The sequence below is a fragment of the Triticum urartu genome, chromosome 7A (genome assembly GCF_056163025.1).
Source record: "Triticum urartu cultivar PI428250 chromosome 7A, HENAU_Tu73, whole genome shotgun sequence".
NCBI lineage: Eukaryota > Viridiplantae > Streptophyta > Magnoliopsida > Poales > Poaceae > Triticum > Triticum urartu.
Genome location: NC_141879.1, coordinates 146,823,257 through 146,836,750, shown reverse-complemented (window position 1 = coordinate 146,836,750; position 13,494 = coordinate 146,823,257).

Here is a 13,494-nt window from a genome sequence, read left to right as displayed (position 1 = left end):
CAAGTAAGGGGAAATAGGATCTCCCTGCCTAATACCTCTGGATGGTGAGAAGCTCTCCAATCTCTCTCCATTAAATAGAACCAAGAGCGATACCGAAGTGATCATACTCATTACGGTCTGGACCCATTCCGGAGCAAAACCAAGCTTACCCATGATGGCTTGTAGGTAAGGCCATTCCACTCTGTCATACGCCTTCATCATGTCCAGCTTGAGTGCACAAAAGCTATTAGACTTGGATCGGTTTCTCTTCATAAAGTGCAAGCATTCATAGGCACATATGATATTATCGGTGATTAACCTTCCTGGGACAAAAGCTGATTGCTCCTTTGAGATAATATCTGGCAATATCACTTTGAGTCTATTCGCTACAACTTTTGACGCAATTTTGTAGATAACATTGCAAAGACTAATAGGTCTAAACTGGGTAAGGAGAGTGGGGTTTTGTACCTTGGGGATCAACACAAGGACCGTGTCATTAATACTAGCTGCACTCTCCTCTCCTCGGATAATCCGAAGTACCACATTAGTAATCTCCTCTCCACAAATGTCCCAATGACGCTGATAAAAGTGTGCGGGGAATCCATCTGGGCCTGGGGCCTTGGTGGGAAATATCTGAAAAAGCGCCTGCTTCACCTCCTCGTTTGAATAGGGGGCACAAAGTGAAGCATTCATATCTGATGTTACCTTACGAGGCACGTGCTGAAGCACGTCATCCATCCCTTGCACTCCCTCTGTGGTGTATAACGTTTTATAGAAGTCTGTAACAAGCTGTTTCATCTCAGCCTTGTCGTCCACACGTATGCCCAGCGCGTTATGGAGTGCCCGGATCATGTTCTTCTTCCTCCTCAAGTTTGCCCTCATGTGAAAAAAATTTGTATTTCTATCGCCCGCTGCTAGCCACTGAATTCTCGATCTCTGTCTCCACATAATTTCTTCTCTATGATATAGTTCAACCAACCGCTCATTAAGCTTCATCTCGAGATGATTTGGAGACGTCCTTGACGGAACACTTCGCAGCCTTTCCAGTTCACCTTTAGCCTTCTTGATTTCCTTTCTAACGCTCCCAAAAGTCTCATCATTCCATGCCGTGAGGTTCTTTGAGAGTAGTTCGAGCTTTCTACGAAGTGCTTCCACTCCCCCATCTCCTTGATGCTCATTCCATCCAGAAGCAATAGTGTCACGCCAGGCTTCATGTGACTCCCACATCACCTCATAGCGAAAATTCAGTTTTGGCCGTGCCACTGGTTCCTCATACTGCACCAAAATAGGTCCATGATTCGAGGAGGCTGCTGTCAAGTGCGTTACGTTGGCCAAAGGGTACCGCGCTACCCAGTCCGTCGTAGCCAGCGCCCTGTCCAATCTCACACGGGTGTAGGAACCCCCCGTCACTTTTTTCTCGAATGTCCAAAATCCGCCTTGATAGCCCAAATCACGAAAACATCAATCGCATCACGAAAACCTTGAATTTGTACATTACTCCGGTTAGCAACTCCATCATGTTCCTCCGGACGTAACACTTCGTTGAAATCCCCCAAGCACAGCCAAGGGAGGTTATTCAAAGTTGATAACCCTTTTAAAAGGTCCCAAGTCTGGTGTCTTAGATGAGTCTGAGCCTCGCCGTATACACATGTTAGCCTCCATGGTTCTCGGCCTTCCTCTTCAACCTTCGCATCAATATGATAAACAGAGTCACCCAAAATCTCAAGACTTATTGTATTATTCCAGAAAATTCCAATTCCTCCGCTTCTACCTCTACTATCTATTGCATAGGCATTATCATAGCCCAAATTATTAGCCAAAGCTTCTACATGCGCACCCTTTATTTGTGTTTCCACGATACATAGCACGGTAGGGGTAAATTTCTTCGCCAGGTCGCGAAGTTCTCGGACTGTCGCGGCTTTACCCGCACCGCGACAGTTCCAGCAAAGGGAACTCATTGTGCCCGGCGGCACTCCTCGAGGGAGCCCGCCGATCCTGCATTCGTGTCCTTGCCTTCATCCACTCCTTCTGCCTCCTTGCTCGTCATTCCCTCGAACAAAACCCCTTTGTTAGCCCCATTCTTCTTGGGTCGCTTCACTTCCTTCCGTGGGGAGACATAAACAAGCGGCATAGGGGGCAACCCCGGGGGGCAGGTCGTTACTACAAGTGCCGTAGAGCTCACAGGAGCATCAGCATCAGCTCTCCCGTCGGCGGACTGGGCTGTGCCCGTTGATGGATTGTTCTCAAAAGACTGTCTCTTGTTGCTTCCAACTGGTGCCCTTAGTGTCAAATTCGGCGCTTCGGCCAACACCCGGTGCTCACTCGGCCCTGACTCAACAGAAGCCTGTGCAGCACCTGTCCTTTTCTCCTGCCGGCCTTGCTCGCGATGGACTTCCTGCTGGTTAGCGTTGAAGCGCCAACTCTGATTAGGGTTATATTGCTCTCGCCCTCTGCCTCTTCCACCTGCGTTCCTTGGGCCACCTCGCCCCCTCTGAGTGCCAAATCCTCCTCTTCCCGCTTGTCTGAAGCGAACATTATCGGCCAACACAAAATCGCCCCACTCAAACTTTGTTTCGTCGTGAACTCCATCCCCGCACTCCTCATGCCAATGGCCACATTCACCGCAGTTATAGCAGAACACTGGAAGTTTTTCATACTTAACTTGGTATCTAACCCTTTCCTCTCCCTTCTTAGCAGTAACAAATCTCTTAATTTTTGCATTGACATCAATCTTCACCCTAACACGGACAAATTCACCAAAGTAGCCTGCCGGTAGTTTCAGCTGGACTTCCTCGACCTCTCCAATCCGTGATGCCATCCCCCTGACTGCTGGTTCGATAAGAAAATTGTCAGGCAGCCTATGGATCTGCGCCCATACTGCCATCTTGTCCAGGATGATACTATCAGGATTTCTAAAGCCATCATATTCCACCATAATAACTGCCTGATCTCTAAACAGCCAGGGACCCTCAACCATGGCCTTGTTCCAGTCCCCTAGACATCCAAACTGAGCTGTGAACAGATTGTCCTTGATCTTCCTCCACACCACCGGTTTTGCTGGGTTCCATGCGGCACGCATGTCCCCATACAGAGCATTAGGGCTAAAGGTCTTGGAAGTGTGAACTCTGGCTATAGCCAGCCACTTTGCCGGCGCCTCCAAGTCCGACAATTCCTCCTCCCACACAAAATCGTCGTCTTCCTCCTCCTGCAGATTCAGCCTGGCAAGCAGCTCCTCCGTCGTCTCCTTCCCCTGCCGTCCCTGTGAACTTGATTCAGCCGCCATAAGAAACCAATCTATCCGTCACCGTAAAAAACCCTAGATCGATCTGCTAGAAGAAACACGTGAACCAAGGCCGGGGAAGGTCGCAAGGGACCCCCCTTGATCAACCCGAGTACGTCGAGCCCGCTAGCGAAGATCGACTGGGGGAAGAGGTAAAACCAGCGGCGGCGCCGGAGTACGTCGAAACCCTAGGCAGACGCCGTAGTGGACAGTCAGATGTAATCTTCCGAAACAACAGTGGCGCGACGTCCAGGGGCGGAGCTACGTTAGGGCCAGCCCATGCTATGGCCCGCCCAGCTAGCTCATGAGAATTTCTATATAGTATATCTACTCTTGGGCCTTGAAAGACGAGCCCACAAGCTATTCCCTTATGTTGTGCTCGTCCAGACCGCCCAACATGGTCTCAAGCTCCGCCACTGGGCGTCATCATCATTTGATGTAGATCGTCAACAGGAGTATGAATGGTGGTAAGTGTGAAACATATTTGGATATTCCAAAGCATATTTAGGTCATAAAATGTAGTTGAAGTAAAAGTATGTGAAATCAATACGATGCAGCAACAATTTTGCGTGACATGAGCTAATGTATCATGGATGTGCAGTCAGTGGAATGACAGTAACCGAGTCACGGTGGGAGAATACCTTCGAACAGTCACGGTATAGTTTTTCCAAAAATATATTGATGTGGTGGTGTTCAATTAGTTATGAAGGTTGAAGACGATAAAAAAGGAATGTAACAATGTCTGTAAAGAATTATAATAGTTCATGAAAAAAACTAGCTAGAGCTAATTTCCAATATGGTTGAACTTAGTGGGCTTCTTTGTTTTGCCAACTATATTCAAGTTGAGGATAAATCATATTAGATTATTATTGTCACATAAAATGAGGTGTACACATAAATTCAAGTCATGCCATGTGCGGGCATAAGGTTTGAAAACTTTTTGTTGTGCCATCTTTTTTGCCTCTCTTTTTTGTGTCATCAAGATATAGGATAGGTACACATGATGCATTGAGATGAACAAAAACAACCAAGCGAAGAATTACAACAACCAAATTAGGTAGAACTATGCAAAGCATAACATTTAAGAGAGGCAAAAATGTTCACCATGTTAAAAGAATATGGTTTGTAATTTGAGCATGCTATGAGTCTTCATAACTGAACTCAAAATATAAGAATGCAATATGAGTTCCATTTCCAAAAAAAGACAACATGAGTGGTAGGTTGCATGAAAAACATTACAACAACCAAATTAGGTAGAACTGTGTAAAGTATAACATTTATGAGAGGCAAAAATGTTCGCCATGTTGAAAGAAACAATAAGGTTTGTAATTTGAGCATGCTATGAGTCTTCATAACTGAACTCAAAATATAAGAATGCAATATGAGTTCCATTTCCAAAAAAAGGCAACATGAGTGGTAGGTTGCATGAAAAACATTACAACAACCAAATTAGGTAGAACTGTGTAAAGTATAACATTTATGAGAGGCAAAAATGTTCGCCGTGTTGAAAGAAACAATAAGGTTTGTAATTTGAGCATGCTATGAGTCTTCATAACTGAACTCAAAATATAAGAATGCAATATGAGTTCCATTTCCAAAAAAAAAGACAACATGAGTGGTAGGTTGCATGAAAAATAGAATACTCCCTTCATATCACAAACAAGGACACCTTTGGTATGAATGAACTTAGTAGGACTTATGTAGGATTTTATTCCTTTTAAAGAAAACACATAAGTTTTTTCTATACCTATTTTGTATGCCATTCCATTTCCATAGGAAGTTTTCCATTGAATTCAACCTCACGATTCACTTTTATTGAAATGGCAACCATGATATATACATAAATCCTTCAAGAAAAATCCCATGTTTGTTTCCTATTGCGCAATTAGCAGCGGAAAGTCAATGCCAAAGAAGAACACAAGTTTTGCTTTGAAGGCCCAGCTTTACTTCACTCTTCATTGTTTTGTAGCTAGGCTGGGCGAGCCATGACCCGGGTTTTTTCCTTAACCAAGGCCCCCGCCCCCGCGTGCGCGCGAGTTGCAAACAGACACCCATGACACATTCCTGTGTTTTCAGTTCATGCACGATTCAACAAGTGATGACATTCGATTTCCACATTTTTTCCAGTTGTGTTTATGCACCAAGTGATTTTCTGGACATCGACAATGGTGTTCATGATGAAATATTGACTACTTAAGAGCGTTTAGAATACTAAAATAGTGATCTAAACGCTCTTATATTAGTTTACAGAGGGAGTACTAAATACTGAGTATGCATGTAAAACCCAAGAAAATGGCAATCATGTTACATAAAACTCTGTTCTCGGACGAATCTATAGATATGTTTTTTGAATTTCTAATCCGAATCACAGTGGTGAATTAATAAAATATCGCACACGGATCTGCATAAATTTCAAAATTAGGAGGGGACATCAGAGAGTCCAGATGATTTCGACGCATATATGATGCACCATAATTCTGTGTAGCTTTGGGCGGGTGGACTTGGCTTCCCGTTCTACGGACTAGATTAGCAGCGGCCCAGATTATAGGGGACCAGGCGATAGCGCTACGTGTCGGCAGCCGGGAGCGGGCGACCTTTCAACCCGCCCAAACGGGGCCTGAAAGGTGGACCCATCGGGGTCGCTCCCGCACGAACGGACGGACGGGATCGACTGGAACCCATGCTTTCACTTTCATTTCACGTGTGACGGTGAGAGCTCGCGGGCGGGCAGTGTGCGCATGTGAAACGAGTTGGAGCAACGGCGCGCCGCATGTGCCGCCAGGCCAGCCAGCCAGCGACCCGCGCCGTCTTATCCTGGCGAACGCCCATACCGGCCTCAGTCTGAAACGATCTGCAGAGTCGCCCTCTGTGACCGTGTCACCTGATGAAAATTGAAGACGCACTGGCCGAATGGTGGGACGATCGATTGATCGATTCGGGCGTGCGTGGTTGCTTGCACCGTCGTCATTTTTGACTGAGCCTGCCAAGTTTCACCTGACTTGTCTTTTGGCTTATTTTAAGCATGATTAGGCAGCTTTGTGCCCGTCTGAGACTAACAGTGGAAAGTGGATGGGAGATTTATAAGCTATAAAGCGTGACTTTTACAAAGGAAAAAAAATGCACGCTTAACGTTCGATGACGATCGGTATTATGAGTTTTTGTGTTTTGATGTATCAAAGGTAGTTCGGAGTCCCGGATGTGATCACGGACATGACGAGGAGTCTTGAAATGGTTGAGACATAAAGATTGATATATTGAAAGGCTATGTTTGGACACCGGAATGGTTTCAGATAAGTTCGGGCAATTACCGGAGTACCAGGGGGTTATCGGACCCGAGTCAATGGACCTTAATGGGCCATGGTGGGAGAGAGAAGGAGGCGGCCAAGTGGGGGGCGTCCCCTCCCAAGCCCAATCCGAAATGGGGAGGGGGCCGGCCCCCCCTTTCGTTCTCTCCTTCTCCCTCTTCCTTCTTCTCCTATTCCAACTAGGGAAAGGGGGGAAACCTACTCCTACTAGGAGTAGGAATCCCCCTTGGGGCGCGCCATAGAGAGGGTCGGCCCTCCCCTCCTCCACTCCTTTATATACGGGGGAGGGGGGCACCCCATAGACACACAAGTTGACAGTTGTCTTAGCCGTGTGCGGTGCCCCCTTCATAGATTTTCACCTCGGTCATATCGTTGTAGTGCTTAGGCGAAGCCCTGCGTCAGTAACTTCATCATCACCGTCATCACGCCGTCGTGCTGACGAAACTCACCCTCAGACTCAGCTGGATCAAGAGTACGAGGGACGTCACTGAGCTGAACGTGTGCAGATCGCGGAGGTGCCGTGCGTTCGGTACTTGATCGGTTGGATCGCGAAGACGTTCGACTACATCAACCGCATTACTTAATGCTTCCGCTTTCGGTCTACGAGGGTACGTGGACACACTCTTTCCTCTCATTGCTATGCATCACCTAGATGGATCTTGCGTGTGCGTAGGAATTTTTTTGAAATACTGTGTTCCCCAACAGCTGTGGGGAAGCTCGCCACTGACGCCTAAAATATCGATCTTTGGACCTCGGGGGTGGTGGATTTCTGGCGCAGGCCGTGGGAGAAAGCGTGGTGGGAGGAGAGGAGAGGCCAGCGACGACGGGGAGGAGAGGACGACAACGAGGGAGGGGATCTAGGAGGAAGGTTGGTGATGAGGAAGGGGATCCGGGAGTGTCGTGGTTTTGTCACGGCAGATATCCTCGTGAAAGGACTTAGTCATGGAGCCATCGCTACGGGTTAGTTTAAAGGGGTTAAACCGGACAAGGGACACGAGAGTTTTATACTAGTTCGTCCCCTTACTATGAAGGTAAAAGCCTACGTCTAGTTGTGATGGAATTGATGGGGTTTCGATGACCAGGGAGCGAATCCGCTTTGCGTGGCTTCGAGTTGTTGTTGTGTGTTCCTAAACCGCCGTCGGGTCGTCCCTTTATATACAGAGGCCGGATCATCAATGTGTCCAACTCGGTCTCTATCTCTCCTATCTTACAATACAAGTTACATGAACATGTCGGTTTACATCTACAAGCCTTAACCCGCCTTTGGGCCTTGGGCCTTCATAAAGCGCCATCATCCTTTGTCTTCTTGGGCTTCTAATCTTCATAGAGTTAACCCGGCTACTCCTGGCCGGTTTACGTCTAGTAGTAATATCCCCAACATTAGGCGCCAGATTGATTTAAATTTATTCATGTCAATCTTCAACACTTAGAAAAATTCCTCCTCTTGCACCTTCGCACGGATCTTGTAAACCGCCCTGACGTCATCCTCCGGACTTATGGTAAATCGCCGTGATGTCATCCATTCGTTGAAGCCGAAGATGCCTTTTATTAATGAGCATCCAACCATCAAGGAGACAACTTTATTAAATATCCATTTTTGAGCTCCTCGATTCCCATGCCTGTCGCTTATCTCTTTGCCTTATAAATAGGGCTAAGGCCCCTTTTTCTTTTTCCTCCACTGCTGTAACGCCCTCGATGCGGCTATATCTCCCATGTGTCGAAGCACGACTTAGAGGCATAACCGCATTGAAAGCAATGTCGCAAGTGAGGTAATCTTCACAACAACCCATGTAAATAAATAAAGGGAAAGGTACATAGTTGGCTTACACTCGCCACATCACACAAATACATAAATAAGTCATCACATTCATCCAAATACACTCAAGGTCCGACTACGGAACCAAAATGAAGATAAACCCCAAATGCAACATAGTCCCCGATCGCCCCAACTGGGCACCACTACTGATCATCTGGGAAAGACACGTAGTAACGTCCTGAGTCCTCATCGAACTCCCACTTGAGCTCTGTCGAATCACCTGGAATGGCCTTAACGGTCCCTACATCTGGTTTTGGAAGTAATCTGTGAGTCACGGGGACTCAGCAATCTCACACCCTCGCGATCAAGACTATTTAAGCTTATAGGAAGGGTAAAGGTATGATGTGGAGCTGCAGCAAGCGACTAGCATATATGGTGGCTAACATACGCAAAAGAGAGCGAGAAGAGAAGGCAAAGGCACGAGCGACAAACTATGATCAAGAAGTGATCCTAGAACAACCTACGTGTAAGTGCATCTAGTGCCACCCCTAGTTGGTTTTGGAGTATTGACGACAAACCTAGTTGAGGGACTAATGTGTTTGTGAGAATTGCAGGAAAACACAGGTAGAAGTCCCTCATTGATTCGGTTTACGACCATAGATGACCCCTAAAAATGAATGAAGACATTGAAGTCAAAGGTGGTATATGAAGATATTCACATTGAAGACTATGATAACAGAAGACACGTTATGAAGCCTATGGAACTCGAAGACTTAGATCTTTCGTAGTTCTTTTTATTTTTGTTGAGTCATAGGAACCACCGTACTGTTAAGTGGGGTCCAGGAGAACAAGTCAGAATGACTTAAGTGATGCCTAAATCAAAAACCTATGTCTTCGAGTGAAGACAATGAGAGCAAATCTTGTCCAGAGCCGGACAAGTCAGCTTTGCTTGTAGCCCAAGTAAAGTTGCCATGAGAGTTCGAAATCTGACCGTTGAGACACGTGTCAGTTCCATAGTGACCCAGGGTCATTTCAGACAAATTAGGTCGGGTTGCCAAGTGGCTATAAATAGCCCACCCCCACAACCATAAACGGTTGGCTGCTCAGATTTCAGTGCACGGCTTTTGTCGTTTGAGAGCAACCCACCTCGAAGCCTTTGAGAGAAAATTTCTAGTGAGGAGAAAAGCCCTAACCACCCAGAGCCAGAGTAAATTGGGCATCACTTAAGTCTTCTTGTCTGTGTGATCTGAAGACTTATTACACTTGAGGACTGTGAATCCTTCAGACGGTTAGGCGTCGCGTTCAGAGCATCCAAGAGACATTGTGGATTGCCAGTGAACGAAGTCTGTGAAGGTTTGGGAGTCTACCTTGAAGACTTACCAGAGTGATTGGGCGAGGACTAAGTGACCTTAGCTCAAGGAGATTACGGTGAGGACTTGGTGTCCTGAACTGTGTGTTCAGGACTGGGTGTCCGGGACTGTGTGTCCTAAGGTTTAAATACCTAGCCGCTCCAACCAGACGTACAGTTGTCACAGCAACTGGAACTGGTCCAACATATCATTGTCTTCAATGAGTCACTGGTTTCATCTTCACTTCATTCTCTTGCTGTTACTCATTGTGAAGTCATTTCGTGCTTGCTTTATCATCTGTCTTCACAACGTGAATGCATGATCTGTTTGGCTTCATAACTTCTTCCTACTTGATCCTTATTACACTGAAGTTGTTTGTCACTGTGCTTTCACTCTCTTGAATACATGACCATGGCTGGCCTAGTGTAATCTAACTTCCGCTGCATAGTAATAGGCATAATCTTCACTGTTTGTCTTCATAACTCCCAAGTTTTGAAGACTTCCATAAAAATCGCCTATTCACCCCCCTCTAGTCGATATAACGCACTTTCAATTGGTATCAGAGCAAGATGCTCCCTTGTTCTGTGTGATTCGGTTTAACCACCTGGAGTTTTAGCTATGTCGACTGCAGGGATAATCAAAGTCTCCGCTGCGTGCCCCGTCTTCGATGGAACTGAATATCCCTACTGGAAGAATAAGATGCGCATGCATCTTGAAGCCATTGACGTCGACCTATGGTATGTCGTCGAGAACGGCGTTCCCAAGGCTGGAGAAGGTGTCACTGCTGCTGATGTCAAGAAATTCGTTCAACTGGACTCTACTGCCAAGAACATCATCTGTGGTCATCTGACCAAAGGACAGTATGGCTGTGTGAGTGCCTTGAAGACATCCAAACTGGTCTGGGACTGGCTCTCCAAGGTCAATGAAGGCATCTCAACCCAGAGAGATCAACGAATCAGTGTCCTTCGCAATCTCTTCAACCGCTTCAAGCGAAATGACAATGAGAATGTCCAGCACACATTTGATAGACTCACTGACATCACAAATGAGCTTCAAGCCCTCGGCGCCACTGAAATCACCAAACATGAAATCGTCAAAACGCTGCTGAGATCACTTGATAGTTCGTTTGACATCCTGGCCCTGATGATTCAAGAACGTCCTGATTTCAAGACACTCGATCCGTCTGACATACTTGAGAGGCTCAGCACACACGAGTTTCAGCTTTCTGAGAAAAGAGATATCTACGGTCCAAACTATGGGTGAACTCGCGCCTTGAAGGCAAAAGCTGTCTCCTCATCTGAAGAAGAATCTGACTGCAGTTCTGAAGATCCTGAAGACATTGGAAGAGAACTTGCAATGCTAGTGAAGAAGTTCCAAAAATTCACCAAGAAGAAAGGCTTCAGAAAATCTTCACGATCAAGCTCAAGGAATGATGAAGTTTCTGCTCATGACTACAAGAAGAAAACATGTCACAAGTGCAAGAAAACTGGACACTTCATCTCTGAGTGTCCACAGTGGGACAATGAGAACAGAAGGAAGAAGAAGAGCAAGAAATATGATTCTGACGACAAGAAGAAGAAGAAATACTCAAAGTCTTCTTCCAAGTCTTCATCAAAGTCTTCATCACACAAGAAGAGGTCATCTGGCAAGGCACGTGCGTTTGTTGGAAAGGAGATGGATTCAGAGGAGGAGTCCGCATCTGAGGAGGCAGAGGTGGAGTCTGAGGAGGAGTCTGATTCTGGCATTGCGAGTCTGGCTACAGCATACGTCGCCAAGTCCATCTTCAACACTGAAGACAATGACTGCATCACCGACACCAACGCAAATGACAAGAACGACTCCACTCCTACCTACTGCTTCATGGCACGCGGTGCCAAGGTAAACACACGCACTACTCGCTATGAAACATCTAGTGACGATGACTCTGAATGTGATTCAAAACCTAGCTACAGAACACTTGCTAAAATTGCAACTGAACAACAGAAAGCTATGGAACATATTCAAAAACTGTTAGACAGAAGCGATGATCTGTTGGGTGCTGAAATGACTCGATCTGAATCCTTAATTGAAGACATAAAAAATCTTCACGTTAAGTATCAGGAACTTGAAGATCGTCATGATACTCTCTCAACAACTCATGAAAAGCTTTCCTATGATTATCTTCAAAGGAAGCAAGAACTTGAGAAATTGAGGGTGGCTCATGAAGATCTTCAAAAGGAAAACGAGTCACTTCGCTCTGAACAGATCAGTCCCGCTCAGGAAGGATTTGAACCACCATGTCTTAAATGCATTGAGCGTGATAATGCTAATTCTGTTGCTGAATGTTCCACTTCTACTGCTGTTGCAATATCTTCAACTGTTGACGTGGTAACTAACCCCTCTGCTGAGGATACCACTGCTATTGCTGATGAGAATGCTATGTTGAAGACATTGCTTGAAACAGGGATGTACAAAAGTCTTAAAGGACATCAGACACTATGTGATGTCCTCAAGAAGCAGATCCTGAATCGAAACCCTAGGAAAGAGGGTGTTGGATTTGTGAGGAAAATCAATGCAGATGGCTCTTACTGGAAACCTGAGCAGTACCCCAAAACCACATGGGTTGCTGCAAAGGAACTTTCAGCAGATCCATCCAACTTATCTGGCTTCACTTGTGTTAACCCCATTATCATTGATGAATCCTTTGATGCAAACTATAAACTGTTTAAGAATCAGAATGGTGAAGTGTTTGCCAGGTACATTGGTACTAACTGCAGGAATGGACCGCCTATGAAGAAGATCTGGGTTTCCAAAAGGTGTCTGGAAAATCTTCATGTGAATGTCTTCATGACACCTCACTTGAAGAAGACAAATCTCAGATCAAAGGCTTCATACGGTCAAATGGCTTCATACAAACAGAGGACTCACCTGAGTCACACTAACACAAATGTTTTGCAGGGAAACCATACTCAGGCACATGAGTATGAGAGCGGTTCATCGAACCGTGTTCATGTGACCAAAAATTATTCTGCTTATTCCTATGAGTATTATTGTCCACCTGCTAGACTGTTTGCTAAGGCTTCAAAGCCAAAATTCTCAGATGCTGCACTTAGACTTATTGCTTCTAAGCCACCCTTGAAGATGTGGGTGGTTAAGAAAGCTTAACTCTCTTTTGCAGGGAAAGGTCTCCAGCAGAAAAACAAAATCTTCTGATGCTATTGCTGGGGACCTTAAAAATCTTGTAGGGCGCAAGATAAAATGCCTGAATGGGATCAATATGTACTTCGTTCCTGAATCGCATGCTACTCTCCCTATTAGTCCTAATCTGGATTTAAGTTTTCATAACCCACTGGTTCGTCAAATGTTTATGCTTCACAATTCTCTTCGTGAAGCCTATCCCCCTAACTGTACTGTAGGGTACGACACCAGCGACTTCAAAATCTTCAGAATGGATTATTGACAGTGGGTGTACAAATCACATGACTGGCAGGAGAAGCCTTCTTATGGACTCAACATTACGTCCATCCGACAAGAGCCACATCACATTTGCTGACACTGGTAAAAGTAAGGTATTGGGTCTAGGTAGAGTTGCAATCTCAAAGGACCAACACATGGATAAAGTCATGCTTGTTGAATCCCTTGGCTTCAACTTAATGTCTGTCTCAATGCTTTGCGATCTGAATATGATTGTAATGTTTGGAAAATATTGCTGCCTGGTGCTAATGGAATCTGACAAATATCTAGTGTTTGAAGGGTATCGGAAAGGTGATTTGTACGTGGTAGATTTCTCAGCAGGACCACAACTTGCGGTATGCCTTCTTGCAAAAGCTTCAGAATGCTGGCTTT